Raw genomic sequence first — 24,205 nt, 5'->3', positions numbered from 1 at the left:
ACATTCCAGGGGACGAATAACACTACTTCTAGGGCTCTGTCATACTAAGTGAGTTTGAAACACACACTAGAAACGCCTCCTGTCGACGGACAACTTGATGGCCCAAACGACAAAAAACGACGACGCATCGGCCGACCAATCAAATAGAGACAAGACTACCGGAAAAACGGATCACGAAGGATACCCGTACAAAACTCGGAGTGCTAACGTAATAGACAAGTCTGTCGCTTTTAAGGTCGTTCTGTAGTAAATTGGTCTCCTTTTCACTTCATCATTAATATGTAGTCAACACTTGCCGGTGTTAGTGTTAGGACTTTATAATAAGTTGCAATAAAGCTAAGATGTGACGGAACTTGAGCAGCAATTGTACGAGCGTCAGAGCTTGTAATGTCCACAGGTCATTTCTGCTTGTATACAGCAAACGTACTTTAAGCCAGTGACGTTACTGTAGATTAACTATAGCCTTAACACTTTTCGTTTAAAGTTGAAATTAACGTCACGGTGGAAGTTTTCATGGGGTCACGCTGCCCCCTGTTGTCGACCCTAGGTATTACAATGGTATTACTACTTAATTAAGATCAACCCTTACTCCAGGCTTGCTTTAGCATTGAATGTAAAGCTGATCTTTACAAATAACATGACATTCTGAAACCCACTAAGCGATGAAACAAGAATGAGTGTAGCGCTTCAAAATGGCTAATAGAAGGAGACATTTTCAAACTAATAAAAATGGAATTTTCTCTTTGGTTTTCTCATTTGACATAGTTGAAGATTTACATTAATGTAGCCAAGTCCAGCATTTTACACTGGGGAAAAGGAGGGTGAACAGCAAAACCAGTAAGAGTATTTATTTTATCAAAACTGTATACATTCACCTTGTGTGTAATACTGTACCTTATTGCTTTGTTTTATCCTAGTGCACTTTTCCTTTTCACTGTTCAGAGTATTTACTATTTTATTGTCTCCTTATAGGTTTATGAGTGCATATACCTATTGGGTAGATAGCTCTTCTTATTTTGCATTCATGGGCATACCATCCATTGTCCACTGCTTATCTGAGATAGGGTCGCGGGGGCAGCAGCCTAAGCAGGAAAGCCCAGACCTCCCTCCCTGGCCACCTCCTCCAGCTCCTCTGGGGGGACCCCAAGGTTTTCCCAGGCCACCCAGGAGATATACCTATTATTATATCATACCTATACTTTTAAATCTATACAGTGTCACTGAGAAGAGTGATAAATAAAAATACTTTGAGTTGAAGTAGAACGCTAAGCAGCTGATTTTTTTTCTAAAAATGTATATGATTTTAAATATAGAACTAAAACAAATAGTATGAAATATTTAACCAAAACCTTTTTTGGGAATAGCATCCTAGAAAACTTATGAATGGAATATTCATTATGATTTCATAATGGCGATAATGATTTTTGCAAACGCAGAAATAGAAATGTTAAGTTATGATAATAATAACTTTAAGGAGACAAACAATTAGTGTAGTTGTTTTTGTAACAATGGTGATCTATAATATAAATTAAAATAAGCAATACAAAACTTTCCAGCTTTCATTACCCACCCATCTATGTAACTTAGCTCTAAACAGGAAGAAAAAAACTGCCTGTACTCTGTGATCTTTTATAATGTTGGTTCATTTGTTGGTTAAGTTTAATTGCTTTATTGTTTATAATCTATGACTGTAAATTATTAGTTATTACATATTTTCACTTGTGGCAATCAACTTTTGTTACCTGTCCTATTACACCTGCTGAACTAACTGGCCCTAGCCTAATGTTACTGTTGTTACTTATGTTTACCTCTGTTGTAAGTCACTTTGAATAAAAGCATCTGCCAAGCAAATAAATGTAAAATGTAATTGTAACCCTTTTAACATAGTTTTAAAATGTATTTATTTTTTTTAATACTTTGCCTCCTGCTTGCTTTGCTTGCCAGCACCCAGGCCTGTACTACACACTAACCTGTTTGCAGTTCTGCCACTCGCGTATGGGGATGTGGATGTACAATTTAAACAGATTTTTATCTTCATGGAAATTGTTACATATGCATAATAGAACTAACTATTTTACATTACAGTGTGTAATTAACCATATTAAAAAATAGTAAAATGTAATAATTTGAAAGAAAATTATGTTTCATGTTGCACCGCCTCCTTATCGTGGTGGAGGGGTTTGCATGTCCCAATGATCCCAGGAGCTCTATTGTCGGGGGCTTTATGCCCCTGGTAGGGTCACCCAAGGCAAACTGGTCCTAGGTGAGGGACGTGACAAAGAGTGGTTCAGAAAACCTCCTATGATGCCTACAAACATTGGATGGCGTTTTCCCTCACCCGGATGCAGGTCACCAGGACCCCCCTCTGGAGCCAGGCCTGGAGTTTAAGCTTGATGGCGAGCACCTGGTGGCCGGGCCTGCGCCCATGGGGCTCAGCTGGGCACAGCCCAAAGAGGCAATGGTGGTCCCCCTTCCCATGGGCTCACAACCTGTAGGAGGGACCAAGGAGGTTTGGCTCAGTGTGAGCCAGGTGGTGGCCGAAGGCGGAGACCTTTCCGGTCTGATCCTTGGCTACAGAAGCTGGCTCTTGGGATGTGGAATGTCTCCTCTCTGAAGGTGAAGGAGCCTGAGCTAGTGCGTGAGGTTGAGAGGTTCCGGCTAGATATAGTCAGGCTCACCTAAATGCACAGCGTGGACTCTGGAAGCATTCTCCTTGAGAGGGGCGGGACTCTCTACCACTCTGGAGTTTCCTCTGGTGAGAGGCGCCGAGTGGGTGTGGGCATACTTATTGCCCCCTGACTTTGAGCCTTTTCATTGGGGTTCACCTCGGTAGACAAGAGGGTAGCCTCCCTATGCCTTCGGGTGGGAGGACGGGTCCTAACTGCTGTTTGTGTGAATGCGCCGAACAGCAGTCTGCAGTACCCACCCTTTTTGGAGTCCCTGGAGGGGGTGCTAGAGGGTGCAGCTGCTGGGGACTCCCTTGTTCTGCTGGGAGACTTCAGTGCTCACGTGGGCAATGACAGTGAGACCTGGAAGGGCGTGATTGGGAGGAATGGCCCCCCTGATCTGAACCTGAGTGGTGTTTTGTTATTGGACTTCTGTGCTTGCCATAGATTGTCCATAACGAACACCATGCTCAGGCATAGGGGTGTCCATATGTGCACCTGGCACCAGGACACCCTAGGCCTCAGTTTGATGATCAACTTCGTGGTTATGTCATCGAACCTGCGGCCACATGCCCTGGGAACTCGGGTGAAGAAACAGGTGGAGCGATCAACTGATCACCACCTGGTGTTGAGTTGGCTTTGATGGTGGTTGGGGGGGGGGTTGATGCCGGTCAGGCCTGGTAGACCCAAACGTATTGTGAGGGTCTGCTGGGAACTTCTGGCAGAGTCCCCTGTCAGAAATAGCTTCAACTCCCACTTCCCGCAGAACGTCAACCATGTCCCAAGGGAGGTGGGGGACATTGAGTCCGAATGGGCCATGTTCTGTGCCTTTATTGTTGAGGCAGCCTGAGGACTCGGAGGTGGGCTCTCCCTTCTCTGGGACTGAGGTCATCGAGGTGGTCAAAAAACTCCCTGGTGGCAGGGCACCGGGGTTGGATGAGATACGCCCGGAGTTCTTCAAGGCTCTGGATGTTGTAGGACTGTCTTGGTTGACACGCCTCTGCAACATTTCATGGACATCGGGGACAGTGCCTCTGGATTGGCAGACCGGGGTGGTGGTCCCCCTCTTTAAGAAGGGGCACTGGAGGGTGTGTTCCAACTACAGAGGGATCACACTCCTCAGCCTCCCTGGAAAAGTCTATTCAGGGGTCCTGGAGAGGAGGGTCCATCAGATAGTCGAACCTCGGATTCAGGAGGAACAGTGTGGTTTTCGTCCTGGTCGCGGAACAGTGGACCAGCTCCACACTCTTAGCGAGTCCTGGAAGGTGCATGGGAGTTTGCCCAACCAGTCTACATGTGTTTTGTGGACTTGGAAAAGGCTTTCAACCGTGTCCCTCAGGGAATCCTGTGGGGGTGCTCTGGGAGTATGGGGTACCAGACCCCCTGATAAGGGCTGTTCGGTCCCTGTAAAACCGGTGTCAGAGCTTGGTCCGCATTGCCGGCAGTAAGTCGAACCCGTTTCCAGTGAGAGTTGGACTCCGCCAGGACTGTCCTTTGTCATCGATTCTGTTCATAATCTTTATGGACAGAATTTCTAGGAGCAGCCAGGGCGTTCAGGGAGTCCAGTTTGGTGGGCTCAGGATTGGGTCACTGCTTTTTGCAGATGATGTTGCCTTGTTTGCTTCATCAGGCCGTGATCTTCAGCTCTCTCTGGATCGGTTTTGCAGCCGAGTGTGAAATGGCTGGGATGGGAATCAGCACCTCCAAATCCGAGACCATGGTTCTCAGCCGAGAAAGGGTGGAGTTCTCTCTCAGGATTGGGAGAGAGATCCTGCCCCAAGTGGAGGAGTTCAAGTATCTTGGGGTCTTGTTCACGAGTGAGGGAAGAATAGAGCGGGAGATCGACAGATGGATCAGTGTGGCGTCCGCAGTGATGCAGGCTCTGCATCAGTCTATCGTGGGGAAAAAGGAGCTGATCCGAAAGGCAAAGCTATCAGCTTACCAGTCAATCTACGCTCCTACCCTCACCTATGGTCATGAGCTATGGATAGTGACCGAAAGAACGAGATCGTGAATACAAGCGGCTGAAATGAGTTTCCTCCGCAGGGTGTCTGGGCTTTCTGTTAAAGATAGGGTGAGAAGCTCGGTCATCCGGGAGGAGCTAAGAATAGAGCCACTGCTCCTCCGCATCAGGAGGAGGCAGATGAGGTGACTCGGGCATCTGATCAGGATGTGCCTGGACACCTCCCTGGTGAGGTGTTCTGGGTACATCTAACCAGGAGGAGGCCCTGGGGAAGACCCAGGACACACTGGAGGGACTATGTCTCTTGGCTGGCCTGGGAACACCTCGGAATTCCCCTGGAAGAGCTGGAAGAAGTGGCCAGGGAGAGGGAAGTCTGGGCCTCTCTGCTCAAGCTGCTGCCCCCACGACCCGATCTTGGATAAGCGGAAGAGGATGGATGGATGGTTGCATTAGAGTTATTCGTTGCTTAATACAATTTTGTTCTGTTTGGCTTTGAAATTAACACAGAAATAATTTTTAAACTTACACTTTTACTGTAAAACTTCAGTAAAAAAATATTTTTTGAATTAAAATTTCATCAAAAGTACATTGAATTTTGATTCTGTGTTTGGACTTTCATCGTGACAACGCAACATATAACTGCCTGTGATTGAATTTCGTTTTTTCTCTCTTAAATAAAATGACTTTTTTGACTATTTGGCTCTGAGATTTGTTAGTTGTCTTTGCAAAAGCTATTCTAACGGGAAACTGTTAACGTTTTAATATGAATGGCATATCAAGATCTCCTTTGGTGTCTAATGTTATCCGCAGATGATTTACTACATAACCTTTCCTGTATACTTCCTTCTTTCTACAGTAATTCATGTGGTGGAAGACCAGACAGTGTTAACGGTTGTAGATATTCTTTGGGATATTGTAAGTTGTTTTCATCTTCCGCATGATTACCACCAACTGTTTCAGCATAGTCTATTGATACACATTTAACCAATTTGCCGTGTAACCGATCAACATTTTTGGTGTTAATTTGTTTGACTTCATTGTTTGTCAGTGCTAGGATTGTCCGTGAAGTCATTTTTCCTGTTGATAACCCTTCGTGATGAAATTCTTCAATTAGATTTGGATGTAATATGTCTTCTTTAATTGGGAACTTAAAGTTAGAAAAATGTTAACATTTATAAGAGCTGAGAGAGCAGGAACTGTGTCTGACAAAAGCATTCACATGAATGAGAGGTGAGAGTACCATGTGCGTGGTTTTCTATAGCCGAGAGGAGGGCGTGACTTTTAAAAATCTAATGGCCAAAGTCTTGTCTCACAGGATTTGAAAAAATCTCTTGAAAAAAGTCTTGTCTCGTCCCAGAAATTTTTTATATAATAGAGAGACATATTTTAAATTCTTTTTCCATGTTTTCCTCAGGATATGTTAACCTCACACAATACAGGCACTCATACAAATGTATGGTAGCCAGGAATTCATTCTGAGGGGATGAGAAGTACAAGAATCATAATTCCATTCAAGATCAATCAGCTGACATTGTCATAAACTATATACAGTATCAAGGGTGAGTTTAAAACTTGAAGTTATTTTCTTTTTTCCTCACATCTTTTCTAGTGATATCCAATTTCTGATTATTTCTTTTAATGCAAATGATGCAAGACAATTAAGGGTTTATGTTTAAACATAATTTCTCTTATTCCTTAATGCACAAAGTTAATTCTCTGTTTAGCAATAATGATGTGTCTAGACAGGGTTATTATGTTATTTATTTAGCTGATGCTTTCTGTCAAGCACATATTGTTCTTTTCCCTGTTTTTACCTGGAGTAGCCCTGGCGTTTTTAATGACTTGCACAAGGTCAATCAGTGGATAAGTGCTGAGGGTCTGAACAGGCAAAATGTGGCTAATAGTCCAACACCTGAGAGCTGAAAGGCTGTGTCAAAAACTGACAGGAACATTACCACAATTCTTTTTATTTATGTTAGTTTTTAGAGTAGTAATGAGGCATAATGTATATGTTACCGGTAATATGAGAAAAGCAGGTATTGTATAGAATGCCTAGGAAATCTATAGAATCTGTGACTTTTTAGGCAAAGCATAAAATGTCTGTGCTACTTTAATATTCTATATTCTTCCACTAAGCATTGTCTATAATACTTAGGCATTATACACAATGACAAATAGTATTTGCTTTTTGGCATTGCAAAGAATGCCTAGGAAATGTTTGAAAGTTGAATCATTTCATACTGTGACATCCCATTTTTGGCATTCTATAGATTTGCTAGGCTTTGTACACAATGCCTCTCACACATAGATGGTAACATATATACTAAATAGCATTACAATATATTCATCCTCAGACACCAGAGTTTCTGCTTATTCCCTTTCCATTCATTCAAATGGGAAAGGCGCATTATAAATAAAATTAATTATTATTATTAATTAAATTTATTTAAACAACAGCACCAGAATTTCCCTCCAGTAATTGTTGGGGCTACAGTGTGAGAAATAAAGAAAGTTAATTTCTCTGGACTGTGAGAGGAAATAAAAACAAATTAGAAATAATTTTATTTGTATGAATAACAATTTGAAAATAAATTTAGTAGCAGTAAAATGCAGAATTATTCATCCAAAGTTGTTCTTTGAACAAATCCTGGTTAGGACACTAGTCTGTGGCAGTTCACACATCCTTACTCGATCTTGGATGTTGGAGGAAACCTGACAACATTCACAACAACACTGTGAGAACATACAATACTCCACACAGACGGTGACTGGACCCTCAACTCTGGAGCTGGGAGGCAGCACCACTTATCATTGTGCTAGCACACCATCCTATACATTTGTAATGATTCATTTTCCAGAATTAGATTTGAGCCTCAATCAGCACTGATAGCTGTATTCTTCAGCATTTTTAGATTATACATCTCCACTGCTGTTTTTCATGTAAATGTTTTTTTTTTGTTTGCTTTTCCCAATGTTTAATTTTTAGTGTCTTATTTACTATACAATTAATTAAATAAAAATGAACCCAAGTAATATACAGTCATATGAAAAAGTTTGGGAACCCCTCTCAGCCTGCATAATAATTTACTTTCAACACAAAAGATAACAGTGGTATGTCTTTCATTTCCTAGGAACATCTGAGTACTGGGGTGTTTTCCGAACAAAGATTTTTAGTGAAGCAGTATTTAGTTGTATGAAATTAAATCAAATGTGAAAAACTGGCTGAGCAAAAATGTGGGTCCTCTTGTAATTTTGCTGATTTGAATTCATGTAACTGCTCAATAGTGATTACTTACAACACCAAATTGGTTGGATTAGCTTGTTAAGCCTTGAACTTCATAGACAGGTGTGTCCAATCATGAGAAAAGGTATTTAAGGTGGTCAGTTGCAAGTTGTGCTTCCCTTTGACTCCCCTCTGAAGAGTGACAGCATGAGATCCTCAAAGCAACTCTCAAAAGATCTGAAAACAAAGATTGTTCAGTATCATGGTTTAGGGGAAGGCTACAAAAAGTTATCTCAGAGGCTTAAACTGTCAGTTTCAACTGTAAGGAATGTAATCAGTATATGGAAGGCCACAGGCAAAGTTGCTGTTAAACCCAAGTCTGGCAGGCCAAGAAAAATACAGGTGCGGCATATGCGCAAGTTTGTGAGAATGGTTACAGACAACCTACAGATCACCACCAAAGACCTGCAAGAACATCTTGCTGCAGATGGTGTATCTGTACATCGTTTTACAATTCAGCGCAATTTGCGCAAAGAACATCTGTATGGCAATGTGATGAGAAAGAAGCCCTTTCTGCACTCACACCTCAAACAGAGTTGCTTATTGTATGCAAATGGTTATTTAGATAAGCCAGATTCATTTTGGAACAAAGTGCTCTGGACTGATGAGATAAATGAATTATTTGGTCATAACAAAAAGCGCTTTGCATGACGGAAGAAGAACACTGCTTTCCAAGAAAAACACCTGCTACCTACTGTCAAATTTGGTGGAGGTTCCATCATGCTGTGTGGCTGTGTGGCTAGTTCAGGGACTGGGGCCCTTGTTAAAGTCGAGGGTCGGATGAATTCAACCCAATATCAACAAATTCTTCAGGATAATGTTCAAGCATTAGTCACAAAGTTGAAGTTACGCAGGTGTTGGATATTCCAACAAGAGAATGACCAAAAGCACAGTTCAAAGTCTACAAATGCATTCATGCAGAGGGAGAAGTACAATGTTCTGGAATGGATGTCACAGTCCCCTACTTGAATATCATTGAAAATCTATGGGATGATTTGAAGCAGGCTGTCCATGCTTGGCAGCCATCAAATTTAACTGAACTGGACAGATTTTGTATGGAAGAATGGTCATAAATACCTCCATCCAGAATCCAGGCAGTCAAAGGCTATAGAAGGCGTCTAGAGGCTCAAAGGAGCAAAAGGAGGCTCAACTAAGTATTTATGTAATGTCTCTGCCCAAATGTATTTACCTGTCTAATTTTGTTATGATGCATATTGCAAATTGTCTGTTAATCCAATAAACCTAATGTCACTGCTGAAATACTACTGCTTCCATAAGGCATGTCATACTGTATATTAAAAGGAATTTGCTACTTTGAAAGCTCAGCCAATGATAAACAAAAATCCAAAGAATTAAGAGGGGTTCCCAAACTTTTTCATATGACTGTAATTAATGTTTTCTTCACATGTGTATTTATGGCAATTTTCTGTCCCTGTTATTGAAATTCATAAGCAACTGTACTCTTTACATCAGCATAGTCGGGAAAGGTCTCAGTGATAAGCACCCATGTCTACTCAAATTAGTCTTCTTTGCCATAAATTATGCACTCCTAGTAAAATATCCTTTAATAAAATATCTCATCTTATTTGCTTATTTCATTTCAGAATGCCACTTACTCAGATATAAGACTGCAGCTTACAGAGTTAGGGCACAAGGCATGAAGTAAACCTCGACAGAGCCCGGTGACCTCAGGCACATTCACACACACCCATAATCACCAAAGTGCTCTGAGAAAAGTGACACAGATACATAAACAGCATGCAAACTAAGGCAAAAACACAACACTTGTTATGCTTAAATAAAAGAAAACAATTTGAGAAACTCAACAAAGTCCAGTAACGTGTAGTTTTGTTTTGCTTTTTGAATTTGATTACTAACAACATTGACCTGTGCCTGTATCTGACTGTAGATCTGTTGAGCATCCCAACAGTAATCTCTGCCACTTACTTTATTTGGTCAGTTTGCTTTCATGGACTCATCTACTGCATATGGTCAACACATTCGGCTGAAGCAACACTGTGGCCCTCACGTAAAATAATGAGGGAGAAAAAAGAGAAAAATTTGAAGGAATGTTCCAAAATTATAAAAGCTATAGTCTAATAAAGATGACAGATGGTCCGCATATTAAAAAAGGAATCTTCATATACCATGCGGTGGATTGCTTGAATTAAGGGTTTAGTAAAATAATTGTATTTGTGAAGTGTAATGTTTTTTATGTATATATAAAAGTTGAAAATAAATCAATCCATTTGCTAAGCTCACTGATTCCAAGTTGGGGGCAGGAATCAGGAGTACGTCCGCACTGGGGGGCCCTGCCCATTGTAAGGCATTGACATGCATGTACCTGACACTCATTCCCTACCTGTTGGCCTTACTGAGTGTTTTATTGGCAACATTGCGGGATAGAAAGACCATACCACTCTGCCCCTTTATGGATAGTTCCAGAAATAATCCCTCCAATGTGCCGTGGCCAAAACAACTCTTGTAAAACGCACACGGGGCTATCACACACACAAATGCACATGCAAAAAGTGATCAAAATTGTATTTTTGTACTAGTTTTCACGTAAATTATTTTTGCACAGTACACATCTCTCTATTATAAAAAAAAAATCTTGGAAGGCTGGAAGGAGACGAGATGTGATTTTCTCACAAAGACACTTTCATGTGCCGCAAGATGAGACTTTGTGCCAAGAGATTTAACCACATCCAGGACCGGAAATAAAACAAAGAATAGATGACAAAGTAGAACGACATAAAGAATTCAAAAACGTTGGCGCGGCACACATGCAGAGCAGGTAAAAGTCTCAAAAAAGGATAGTAAAGATCACATTAGCACAAACAAACGGAAATTATTACTTAGTGAAATAATGGAACAGCGAAAAGAAATCAAATATATTGTTCGGATATAAACTGTAGACCGTCGTGTTGCCATCAGGAAAAAAAAAAGATTGTTTGTTTCCTATGAAGAGGCGTATCAGCGAAAATTAAAAGATTTGCTATTTGGTGAAAATGAAATCCATCCATCCATCCATTATCCAACCCACTATATCCTAACACAAGGTCACGGGGGTCTGCTGGAGCCAATCCCAGCCAGCACAGGTCGCAAAGCAGGAACAAATCCCGGGCAGGGTGCCAGCCCACCGCAGGGCACACACACACACACACATACTAAACATACACTAGGGACAATTTAGGATCGCCAATGCACCTAACCCGGACTGTGGGTGGAAACCGGAGCACTGAAAGTGAAATTCCATGAAAGAAATCAGTTCTCATTTGTGTGAATGCTATTGCCAGACATATTTCTTGAGAAAAAGAAATGATATTCACTCATGGGCAGTTATACATTGCTTTGGCACAATGAAATTCCAAACACGGAATCAAAATTCAAAGCAATATTGATGAAAAGGTAAAAGCGAAAAGAGATTGGATGTATGGACATTAATGATATGACAAAAATGCGCAGCGCGAGATGCAGATTATGCGAAAGGGCAGCAGCAGCAAGCCAACAGCTCATTGAGCAAACAGGAGGTAAAAAAAAAACAACTATATTTGTTTCCCATTGTATCATCATTTAAGAGGAGTTTCGGAGGAAAGACTGAGTCTCCTTGTGGTGCTTTCAGCCCCCTTCTTCACAAGCCAAGCGGCAGAGACGGGGGGGATTGGCAAGCAAAGCGAGCCCCCTAGTATTTTATATAACATTCATGTTTTTAAATAGCACTTTTCCAAATAAACAATGCAAGTGTAACAATTCTGTGGTTTTGTATTATGTTTATTTCTTTTTGCACTTCTTTGTTCATTTTCTAGTTAAAATGATTTTTTACTATTCATGTTTATTTTTGTACTGCTGTTTTGTTTTGTGCCACAATTTTGGTGGCCAGTGGCCATGTTGTTGTCACCCATACAGTACATTCCCTTTGCTGCCACTGTATTTAAAATGGCTACTCCTGATGTACACAATTTTGGATTATGATGAAAAAAATCTACTTATAATCTTAATAGATAGAATCTTACATGTTGTTTTTCGTTTTCTGTTTTTGATTAGTGCTTTGGCCTTTGGTGTTTCATTTGTGGCGGAACGTCTGAAGGATGGAAGGACTGGGAGAGGAACAATATCTCCTCTGGCATACGAGAGGACTGCCACCCTGGTCTGCATCGGGACTACCTTCAGGGGGTACCTGGATGGTTCAGGAGCCATGGACTGCCATGGACTGCAAGCACTTCTGCCACACTAAGAAGTGCTGCAGGAAGGTCATCGGGGAGCATATCCGTGTGCATTATAAAAGGGGGCCGCCTTACTGCATTCGGGGAGCTGGAGTCGGGAGATGGAGGACGGAGCTTGTGGGAGAGGAGTGCAGGCGGCAGAGAAGAGTAGAAGAAGAGAAGGAAAGGACTGTGAGCAATGTTAGAGATTTGTGCATTGTGTGATGCTATAAAAACAAAGGAGAAAATTAAACGTGTGTGTTTCTGGGATTTCTGTGTGTTCTGTGTCTGTCTGTAGTCAGGCTAATCTCCACACATTATATTATGCTTTCCTGGCTTAGACTTCTGCGAGTTTAAAGACTATGCTTTTGCCTTTTCATCTACTGGGGCCTCATGCTTAACGGCGTGCGTAGAATTCACACTCTAACATGGCGTACGAACAAAACGAAAATGTGCTTACGCACAAAAAAATCCAGATGCATAAATCTGTGCAAACACCAAGTTCCACGTTCTTCTTCTATATAAATCCCAGTCAGCATGAAAAGTAACGTACGTGCACGCTCCTGCTGTCCCGCCCCGTCTCCTCCCAGAATTACACCTCTTTGAATATGCAAATCAATATAAATAGCCCATAAGCTCAGCATTCTGTGAAAAGGCAATGGCAAAAGCACGGGGGGAATAGAAGAATTTCAGCGAATACCAAGTGGAGGCAAAGAAAAATGGACTATTTGTTGGTTTAAACAGTGGTATAAACAACAAAAGGAAGTTGATCGAGTGACATAGTGTCAGAGAAACTCGAAAGTTCAAGTTCACAAAGTCGCACAGTGCCTGAAATAAAAAAGAAGCTGTCAAAGTCACCGTGAAAAGGTGAGTCGTAGCACACCGTCTGAGTGTTATATGAAAGCTTATTAGGGTACAGATAAAAAAAAAGGCACACAGTGGGAAAAAAGCATAAAATGTCAACTTTAATCTCTAAATTTCCACTTTAATCACGCAGTTTATTTTGTCATTAAAGCAGAACATGATAAAATTCATCTTAAAATTGTTTAATTTACTAGTTTCTCAAATCCCATTGTAACTTAAGTAGCACATTAAATGCTTTGTATTGCATGTGTTCTTCTATGTTCTCTATGTGTGTGAATCACTACGTGCTTCTTAAACATGCTTTCTCTTCCTCCGACAGGACACAGATTCTATTACATTTGTGATATTACAGCTCTCTGAATAAATAAAATACTGAGATGGATACTTGATGTAATTTTCATGATAATAGGAGTTAAAGCATGTTATTAAACATGGGAATGCGGTTGCGCAGTGATTGTTCATGCCTCATACAAGATGCTTGCTGCTCCGTGTGCGACCTTCGATGAAATAATTTATTGCAGCAGTACTGTCTCTTTCAAACGTACTAACCTCCAATTCCTGTCCTTCCTTTTCTTTCTCCAAATAACCAATAGCCACACAATCACCTCTGTAATAGACGTTTAGCCATCTGTAAAGTTAGAACGCTGATTCTTCAGATCTTTTAAGGAAAATTGAAATATCTTCATAGTACATGTTTAGTTATTTTATCCATCTATCCTACCAGTGTCGCGTCAGCCCTAGCAAGAACACAGCGTGAGGCAGGAACAATCTGTGAACGGAGCGCCAGCTCCTCGCTAACACTGCGGCACCGTGTCCACACATGTTTAATTGTTACCAATATAGATTATTTAAATAAAGCTAAAGTTTTATCTGTATAATATAATAAACATATTTTGTTGCATTTCATCTTAAAAATGATATCGTCATCATATGTAAATACGCGCTTTATAAAGTGGCTCAGGTTGTGCAATGTATCGCAAGTTTACAGTGAGGTAATTGTACTTATAAGTACAAAGCATTCTACAAGGAGCACTTGATGGACTGATTGACTACGTTTAGAGTTCTTGGGAGGAAACTGTTTCAGAACCGCAAGGTCCGTACAGGAAAGGCTCTGAAGTGTTTGCCATATGAGAGCAGTTCAATAGACAGCATGGCTGAGGCAGCGTGTGCTTGATGCTGTATACCGATAATTCTTTTTCCAGTCAGCTGCTGTAGAGCTGTGATTCCACACTCAGATACAGTGATATAAATACTCCGAGTGGTGCAGTGAGAGTAACATGGAAAAAGATGATCCACTGTGGCAACCCCTAATGGGAGCAGCTGAAAGAAGAAGGTGCAGTGAGATTAACAACGCTAAAGCAGTTATGATATTGGAATAGTTTGACCATTCTGTGGACCATTATATTGTTACTGGTTAATTACAATCAGATGCATTAAACTAATAAACAATATGCAGTTAATTTCAGTGTATTTATAAAGCTGCATCAGGGATGTGGATCTAAAAAAGAAAGGGAAACCAAATAGGAACAGTAGCACTGCTTTGATGCTGGGTGCCGCCAGTCTGCAAAACCGAGCGCAGAACTTGCGTACGCCAGGGTATGAGCTACTGTGGAAATGTGTGTGGCTGTATGCCAAGTTTAGGTTTTATACATCGCGATTTGAACTTGGAAACGTTTTTGTGCCTATGCCCCATTTATACATAAGGCCCCCTGTCCTGTTCTTTCCCACCAGACAGTAGATAGATAGATCTTTGCTTGTTCTAAGGGGTATTAAGTAATCAAGATAAAACACATTTACCTTCAGGCCACATTAACATGAATGCATTTGAAAATAGCACTTTTAAAGTTTTTCATTGCTGTTGGTGTTTTCAGATTGTTTTCTAGAATTTTTTCAGTATAAATCTTTCCTATTTGGCATACGGTGTTTGTCAGCCATGAGTGTTGTTTTTTTACAGAGCACACCTGAAGTTAATTGAAATGCAAAAAAGGAAAAATAAAAACCCAGAGTGCGCCTGAAGAGTTTGCCAAGCCAGACCTCTTTGTCTGCACAGACTACGAATTGAAACTGCTTTTGATGGTTACAGATGAGTATAAGGTAAGCGTAAAGTATTAGGTGTGTTTGTGTGTTTTATTGTTGTTTTTCATTTTTGTATGGATTTTTTGCAGTGTTTGTAGTTGTATTCAGCTCATTTAAATGTCCTGATATTCCTTGTGCTTTGTTGGTGGAGCCCTGGGGGTGCCGGGCCACAAAGCATAACAGTAAAGTTTATAGCAAATACTAATTAAACTGTATGTCAGAGTTATACCTACAGGGATCTTTTTGGTGCAGAAAAAAAAATGTAAAACATGAGATGCCATTTTTATTGTTAAAACAAACTAAAGTACCTGGTAGCTCTATTTGTAGAAAGCAAAAGTTTGTGTTTTTTTAAATGGTGAACCTGCTGTTATCACTAGCTGTCCCATCGATCATCCACACTGCCTCTCTGTCAATGTCTCTGCTCTTTTGAGTCGTGAATTTGTTCATTTTAGGTCCAATAGGATTTCAGAATTGTGGCAGCTTCTTGTTGGATTGTAATCCTGAATGCTGCCATTTCTGACTCATCCTCTTAGTGCAAGGTGGGCAGTTCATAGTTAAATTACGAAGAAAGGCCAACAAAGCAGGAGCTAAAGCACAACCCTTTGAATCACCTATGGGTTATGCTGTACTTTCATTGTTGACCAAGTCTCACCCAATACCCCTTGCAAAAGCGCACGATACTCTTTTTTATACTAGAGTAGACAGAAGTAGCATGCAGTGTGGCCCAGGTAAGTAATGTTAAACGCTGCTCATCCGGCTTCAGTCTCTTGAATGTTCCACTTACTCTGAGCCAGCAGGTGGCACTGGTGTACAAAAGGTAGCGCACAAAGGAAAAAAAAAAACTGGGATCCCCCAGGTCAAAATTTTGGGTTCCAAAGTAGTCTGTCTTGTCTGTATGGCCTTGAAGAGCAAGTATGCAAAATTTGATGCAGATTGGTGAAATGGTGGTGTATAGGAAACATGTGGGAAGACAGGAAATCTACTGTATTTTATATAAAAGTAGCTGTTCCCTGTGGCGCCACCTGCGTTGTAGTGAAACAAGACAAACTTTAAAAATCAATAAACAAAAAGGTATCACTAGCTAAGCGGAGGCAAGTTACGCTCCAAAACACAGAGGTAGACCGACTCCCCACTCTTGACATCACGCTTCCCGCTCCCTTCGGCCTGCAGCCTCTGTCTCAGATTAGCATGAATATATCGCTCCTGCAAGCGAACTATGATTCTTAGCGCGATGAGTGAAGTCAAAAAATCAACCGGAGTTTTCAAGCAAATTCTAGAAAAAAACCCGATCTAAATCCGTTAAGTAGTTTTCTCGTTCATTAGCTAAGCAGATGTAAGATACGCCCTTCGGATGGGGTGTGACTGAGGACGGCCCCGCCCCCTCCTCTCAGATTTGTGCAAATAAATCGGTACTGCAAGCAAACTATGATACTTAGCGTGATGAGTGAAGTCGCAAAATGAACTGGAATTTTCAAGCAAATTATAGAAAAAAACCCAATCTAAATCCATTAAGCCGTTCTCTCATGAAAAGTGGACAGACATACAGACAGATGTTGGAATTTATATATATAGAGAAGAATAATGACATTATTACAATATTTGTTGCTACACTATTAGTTTCCAGAGCGCTGTCGTTGTGTCTGACAGTGCTGTTGCCATATTAGCTAAGGTCTGCCCTTCATTCAGAGCAATTTGAGGTGCACCTTAAAACTGAGTTCTAACTGCATTGTATTCTCCTCTTCATTACTGCCAGAGATGAGAAGCTGCTCTCTTTGGGTTGATGCTATTGTTTGAAGGATATTGTTGAGAAGCGTCAGGTCAGGTTGGGGAGCATGCATTGGTACAGCACTTTGTCACACCCACCACACTATAAAACAGCTTAGGATAGCAACCCCCAAGCCAGACACTTTGGTCCAGTTCCACCCTCTGGAAATGACCCTCTAGCTGTCGCAGCAAAGTGTTATGTGGGTGTCCTCTTGGCCCTGGTCTAGCCGCTCGGGTCCTCAATAATGAATGTCCGGCGAGTCAGATCACCCTCTGGGAATCGCACCACATGGCCATAGTACCATTAGTGACGCTCCCTCACAATGCAGGCAACGTGCCTCATTCAGGACCCCGTGAGCAACCGCTTATTCGATACTAAGTCAAACCCGCTCTCAAAACTGTCTCCCTTTGAGAGGTGAGATGGAAGGAATTCCTAAACATGGTGGATAAGCTCTTCATGGAGGATGCAGCATCAGAAGCATTGTGGATTGGGACACCATGGTGATTAAAAATCTTCATAATAACATGGGGCTGGATAACCTCTGACCAGAAGTGATGAAAGCCCTGGAGATTGTTGAGAGTTTTGCCTCTTCAGTATTGCATGGCGTGGGGACAATATGTTAGAAATAATAGAGTGGTGTAGTTGTCCCCCTTTTTAAAAAGAAGGGTCAAAGAGTGGATTACAAATAATAAGAAATTGCACTCCTCGACCACCCTGGGCTGATAAAGCTGGAGTACGGAACAGAGACTGTGGAATCTGTTTGAATAAATCCATTAATTGAGGAGCAGTGAGCATCTCATCCAGGCCCTGGAACCACCCGGTTTTACCAGCAAAAAATAAGAATCAAAAATATTTTAAAGTGAATACTTAACATTGTTTAAAATTATATTACATTACTAATTTCATCAGAAATGGTTTTTTCTTTTTCTGGCGCAGTCGGAGCCTGTATTAGGTTATCTGCAGACGCCCTGCAATATCACCTTGAAAGTTTCCACGTTTCCAGATGCGACTTAATGTGCTTGTCATTAGCCAATCAGAATCCTGAAAGGCGCTAGGATAGAGTGGTGAACAGAAGTCCCTTGTGCAGCCGCCTCTGCACCTTTTTGAGAAGAGGACGATTGCTGGAAGTTAAACATCAAGCAACAGGGACCCCACAAAACAGATTTTCTCATAAAACAGTCAGGTGACTGTAGTAAAGTTTATTTGAGGACATGCTGTTTCTAAGAGGATGAATTCATTATTATGATGAAGCTGTGGCAGAGGAAATGAGAAGACTTCAGTTTCCAGGAGCCAGCAATAGTGTACAGGGTCAATGAGAAGAGGTGCAAAGTTTGGGAGTTGTAATTTGGTAAATGCAGAGGGCAACAGCGAGGCCCTGGTGATGTTCCACTCACATCATCTCAAAGACCCTCTCTTTGTCCTTACTTGGGTGTTTTATAGGTGTTGCCGCCGAAGTATAAGGCGAAGTCGAGCATGGGCAAAACGCATGCCTAAATAAATCTCTCAGTCCAAAGGTTTGTTTTTAAAGTATTTAGTGAAAGTTAAAAGCAGATAATCCACACAAGAATAAAGGAAACATAGTTACACACGTAGAATAAAAGGCAAAAAAAAAAAGAAAAATGTATCTTCTATAAACTTAGCTTTCTTGAGAAACTTTAGTTATTTCTGTACTTAAAAGTTCTTTACTTCTTCTTTCTATACTTAAAGGTTCTTAATTTCTTCTTCTGTACGCCTTAAGCGCACAACTTCATGCTTATATAAGCACATTATCTTTACGTGTTACTTCACACACTCAAAGAGCCCGTAGGCGAGGGTACAAGCATGGTTTAAAAAAGTATGCCCTCTATGCTTTACACATGACAAGGCTGTCACTAACTGAAGAATAATGTTTAGATAGATAGATAGATAGATAGATAGATAACTTTATTAATCCCAAAGGGAAATTCATATACTCCAGCAGCAGCATACTGATAAAGAACAATATTAAATCGAAGAGTGATAACAATGAAGGTATAACAGACAGACAATAATTTTGTATAATATTAACGTTTACCTCCCCGGGTGGAACTGAAGAGTCGCATAGTGTAGGGGAGAATTGATCTCCTCAGTCTGTCAGTGGAGCAGGACAGTGACAGCAGTTTGTCGCTGAAGCTGATCCTCTGTCTGGAGATGATACTGTTCAGTGGATACAGTGGATTTTCCATTATTGACAGGAGCCTGCTTAGCGCCTGTTGCTCTGCCACGGATGTCACACTGTCCAGCTCCGTGCATACAATAGAGCCTGCCTTCCTCACCAGTTTGTCCAGGTGTGAGGCATCCCTCTTCTTTATGCTGCCTCCCCAGCACACCACTGCGTAGAAGACGGCACTCGCCACAACCATCTGATAGAACATCTATCCATCCATCCTCTTCCGCTTATCTGAGGTCGGGTCGTGGGGGCAGCAGCTTGAGCAGAGAGGCCCAGACTTCCCTCTCACCGGCCACTTCTACTAGCTCTTCTGGGAGAATCCCAAGGCATTCCCAGGCCAGCCGGGAGACATAGTCCCTCCAGCGTGTCCTGGGTCTTCCCCAGGGTCTTCTCCTGGTTGGACGTGCCCGGAACACCTCACCAGGGACGCATCCAGGAGGCATCCTGATCAGATGCCCGAGCCACCTCATCTGACTCCTCTCGATGCGGAGGAGTAGCGGCTCTACTCTGAGCCCCTTCCGGATGACTGAGCTTCTCACCCTATCTTTAAGAGAAAGCCCAGACACCCTGCGGAAGAAACTCATTTCAGCTGCTTGTATTCGCAATCTCGTCACCACCCATAGCTCATGACCATAGGTGAGGGTAGGAACGTAGATCGACTGGTAAGCTGATAGTTTTGCCTTACGGCTCAGCTCCTTTTTCACCACGACAGACTGATGCAGTGCCCGTATCACTGCGGATGCAGCACCGATCCACCTGTCGATCTCACGCTCAATTCTTCCCTCGTGAACAAGACCCCAAGATACTTAAACTCCTCCACTTGGGGCAGGATCTCTCCCCCAACCCTGAGAGGGCACTCCACCCTTTTCTGGCTGAGGACCATGATCTCGGATTTGGAGGTGCTGATTCTCATCCCAGCCACTTCACACTCAGCTGCGAACCGATTCAGAGAGAGCTGAAGATCACGGCCTGATGAAGCAAACAGGACAACATCATCTGCAAAAAGCACCCCCTTAACATCCTGGCTGCGCCTAGAAATACTGTCCATAAAAGTTATGAACAGAATCGGTGACAAAGGGCAGCCATGGTGGAGTCCAACTCTCAGTGGAAGCGGGCTCGACTTACTGCCGGCAATGCAGACCAGGCTCTGACACTGGTTGTACAGGGACCAAACAGCTCTTATCAGGGGGTCTGGTACCCCATACCCCCGGAGCACCCCACAGGATTCCCCGAGTGACACGGTCGAATGCCTTTTCCATGTCCACAAAACACATGTAGACTGGTTGGGCAAACTCCCATGCACCCTCCAGGATTCTGCTAAGGGTGTAGAGCTGGTCCACTGTTCTGCGACCTCCTGAATCCGAGGTTCAACTATCCGATGGACCCTCCTCTCCAGGACCCCCGAATAAACTTTTCCAGGGAAGCTGAGGAGTGTGGTCCCTCTTTAGTTGGAACACACCCTCCGGTCCCCCTTCTTATAGAGGGGGACCATCACCCCAGTCTGCCAAATTCAGAGGCACTGTTCCCGATGTCCATGCGATGTTGCAGAGACGTGTCAACCAAGACAGTCCTACAAGATCCAGAGCCTTGAGGAACTCCGGGCGTATCTCATCCACCCCCGGGGCCCTGCCACCAAGGAGTTTTTTGACCACCTCGGTGACCTCAGCCCCAGAGATGGCAGAGCCCACCTCCGAGTCCCCAGGCTCTGCTTCCTCATTGGAAGGCATATTAGTGGGATTTAGGAGGTTTTCGAAGTACTCGCCCCACTGACCCACAACGTCCCGAGTCGAGGTCAGCAGCACACCATCCCCACTATATACGGTGTTGAAACTACACTGCTTCCCCCTCCTGAGACGACGGATGGTGGACCAGAATCTCCTCAAAGCCATCCGAAAGTCGTTCTCCATGGCCTCTCCAAACTCCTCCCATGCCCGAGTTTTTGTCTCAGCAACCACCTAGGCAGCATTCCGCTTGGCCTGTCGGTACCTATTAGCTGCCTACAGAGTCCCACAGGATAAAATAGTCAGGTAGGACTCCTTCTTCAGCTTAACAGCATCCCTCACCGCCAGTGTCCACCAATGGGTTCGGGGATTGCTGCCACGACAGGCACCGACCACCTTACGGCCACAGCTCCGGTCAGCCACCTCAACAATAGAGGCACGGAACATGGCCCATTCGGACTCAATGTCCCCCACCTCCCTCGAAACGTGGTCAAAATTCTGCCGGAGGTGGGAGTTGAAGCTACTTCTGACAGAGGACTCTGCCAGACGTTCTCAGCAGACCCTCACAACACGTTTGGGTCTACCAGGCCTAACCAGCATCCTCCCCCACCATCGAAGCCAACTCACCACCAGGTGGTGATCAGTTGACAGCTCCGCCCTCTCTTCACCCGAATGTCCAAGACATGTGGCCGCAAGATGCAGATTATTGCATTATATTGCATTATTGCAGATGTTGAAAGATGCCAGCCTTCTAAGGGAGTATAGTCAGCTCTGTCCTCTCTTGCACAGAGCATCAGTATTGGAGGTCCAGTCCAATTTATCATCTAGCTGCACTCCCAGGTATTTATAGGTCTGTACCCTCTGCACACAGTCTCCTCTGATGATCACGGGGTCCATGAGGGGCCTGGGCCTCCTAAAATCCACCACCAGCTCCTTGGTTTTGCTGGTGTTCAGGTGTAAGTGGTTTGAGTCGCACCAATTAACAAAGTCCTTGATTAGGTTCCTATACTCCTCCTCCTGCCCACTCCTGATGCAGCCCACGATAGCAGTGTCATCTGCAAACTTTTGCACATGACAGGACTCTGAGTTTTATTGGAAGTCTGATGTGTACAGGCTGAACAGGACCGGAGAAAGTACAATCCCCTGCGGCGCTCCTGTGTTGCTGACCACAATGTCAGACCTGCAGTTCCCAAGACGCACATACTGAGGTCTGTCTTTAAGATAGTCCACGATCCATGCTACCAGGTATGAATCTACTCCCATCTCTGTCAGCTTGACCCTAAGGAGCAGAGGTTGGATGGTGTTGAAGGCGCTAGAGAAGTCCAGAAACATAATTCTTACAGCACCATTGCCTCTGTCCAAGTAGGAGAGGGATCGTTGTAGCATATAGATGATGGCATTCTCCACTCCCAACTTCTCCTGGTATGCGAACTGCAGAGGGTCAAGGGCGTGGCGGACCTGTGGCCTCAGGTAGTGAAGCAGCAGCTGCTCCAGGATCTTCATCACAGGTGACATCAGAGTGACAGGCCGGAAGTCGTTCAGCTCACTAGGACGTGATACCTTTGGGATTGGGGTGATGCAAGATGTTTTCCAAAGCTTCGGGACTCTCCCGTGTTCCAGGCTCAGGTTGAAGATGTGCTGTAGAGGACTCCCCAGCTCCAGCGCACAGGCCTTCAGCAGTTGTGGCGATACTCCATCTAGACCCGCTGCTTTGCTGGCATGAAGTCTCCTCAACTCTCTGCTTACCTGGGCTGCTGCAATTGTGGGTTGGGGTAAACTCTCTCCTATTCTGGTATCAGCAGAAGGATGGGTTAAGGATGCAGTACTCCGAGGTGAGAGTGGGTTAGGGTGGTCAAACCTGCTAAAAAAGTTGTTCATCTGGTTTGCTCTCTCCACATCTCTCTCGATGGTGGCACCCCACTTCAAGCTGCAGCCAGTGATGATCTTCATCCCATCCCACACTTCCTTCATGCTGTTATTCTGCAACATCTGCTCTAGGTTTCTCCTGTACTGCTCCATCTACACGCACTTGAGCTCATGCTGATCACCGCCTTTAAAAGCCCTTTTCTTCTGGTTCAAAAGGCCTTTGATGTCACTTGTAATCTATGGCATGTTGTTAGCATAGCAGCGTACTGTTCTTACTAAAACTACAATGTCCATACAGAAGTTGATGTAGTCAGTAGTGCAGTCAACAACCTCCTCAATGTTCTCACTATATGATCCCTGCTGGATATCCCAGTCCGAGTTCCAAAGCAGTCTCTCAGAGCCTGCTCTGCCTCAGGGGACCACTTCCTAAATGAGCGTGTGGTTGTAGGTAGCGCCTTCACTCTTGGTTTGTATTGAGGCTGAAGCAGAACCAGGTTATGATCTGCTTTCCCAAGCGCAGGCAGCGGGGTGGCGCTGTATGCTTCTTTGACGTTTGCATACAGTAGGCCAATAGTCCTATTTCCCCGGGTGTTACAATCCACATACTGGGAGAAGGCAGGTAATATTTTGTCCAGCGTTACATGGTTAAAGTCTCCAGAGATTAGCACAAGCGCCTCAGAGTGCTGTGTTTGTAACTTAGCAACAGCAGAATGGATGATGTCACCCGCTATCTCCATGTCCGCCCGAGGGGGGATGTAAACAATAACAACAATCACGTGTCCAAACTCTCTGGGCAAGTAATAGGGATGTAAACTTACGGCTAACAGTTCAATGTCCCTGCAGCTAGTGGAGATTTTAACGTTTACATGTCCTGAGTTGCACCACTTTGTATTGACATAGACAGCGACACCCCCTCCTTTCTTCTTCTGCAGGTATTTGCGTCTCTGTCCGCTCTGACTGTGCTAAACCCGGGTAGCTCCATGTTAGCATCTGGGATGTTAGTTGTTAGCCACGTTTCACTAAAACACAGCAAGCTGCATTCTCTGTAGGTCCTGACATGTTTCATCAGCGCAACCAGTTCGGCGATCTTATTTGGTAGTTACTTTGGTATTTACTGGTAGTTATTTGGTATTTACTCAAAGCTGTTAGAAATAGCTAGAATATACCAATACAATTCTACTTATGGGGGTTATAGGAGCCTCCCATAGAGTATGCATTGTCATCTAGTAAAATATTCATGAATCTTATAGAACTAGGAAAATGGCTCTTACAAGAGGCTTGTTTTCATGTGCTAGACCTTGTACCTGCTAACTATACAGAGTCCTCATGTTTGGCCATAGACGGCTGCATGATTTTGTTCTTCATTAGAAGCAATTTTTGTGCTTCATTTTAGTGATTCCCAATCCTTAATTGATTTTTAGTCGTCATCAGCCACATTCACTTTTTATGATTACTACTTGTTTTGTTAGCCAGTTGTCAATTAATACTGACAAAGGAGCCAGCAGCTCGCCGTCTAACCTGCTCCCATGTATGCATGAGTGAATTCAGCATGAAATTGTGTTGTAATTGAATATTTGGAGAGAAATGGATGAGAAGTATGAAATAAAA

At 43.1% G+C, this 24,205-nt stretch overlaps 1 long non-coding RNA gene across 1 annotated transcript; it reads left to right on the top strand.

The window, feature by feature from the left end:
* The first annotated feature begins 12 nt into the window (after positions 1 to 12).
* On the top strand, positions 13 to 12,378 carry LOC120539314. Its single transcript, XR_005635586.1, has 3 exons — positions 13 to 837; positions 6,044 to 6,188; positions 11,960 to 12,378. It is a non-coding gene; the product is annotated as an uncharacterized LOC120539314 (long non-coding RNA).
* The last annotated feature ends 11,827 nt before the right edge of the window (positions 12,379 to 24,205 follow it).

The sequence above is a fragment of the Polypterus senegalus genome, chromosome 11 (assembly GCF_016835505.1).
Source record: "Polypterus senegalus isolate Bchr_013 chromosome 11, ASM1683550v1, whole genome shotgun sequence".
Taxonomy (NCBI): domain Eukaryota; kingdom Metazoa; phylum Chordata; class Cladistia; order Polypteriformes; family Polypteridae; genus Polypterus; species Polypterus senegalus.
The sequence above is the reverse complement of the archived record's forward strand: the minus strand, read 5'-3'. Positions and strand labels throughout refer to the sequence as shown.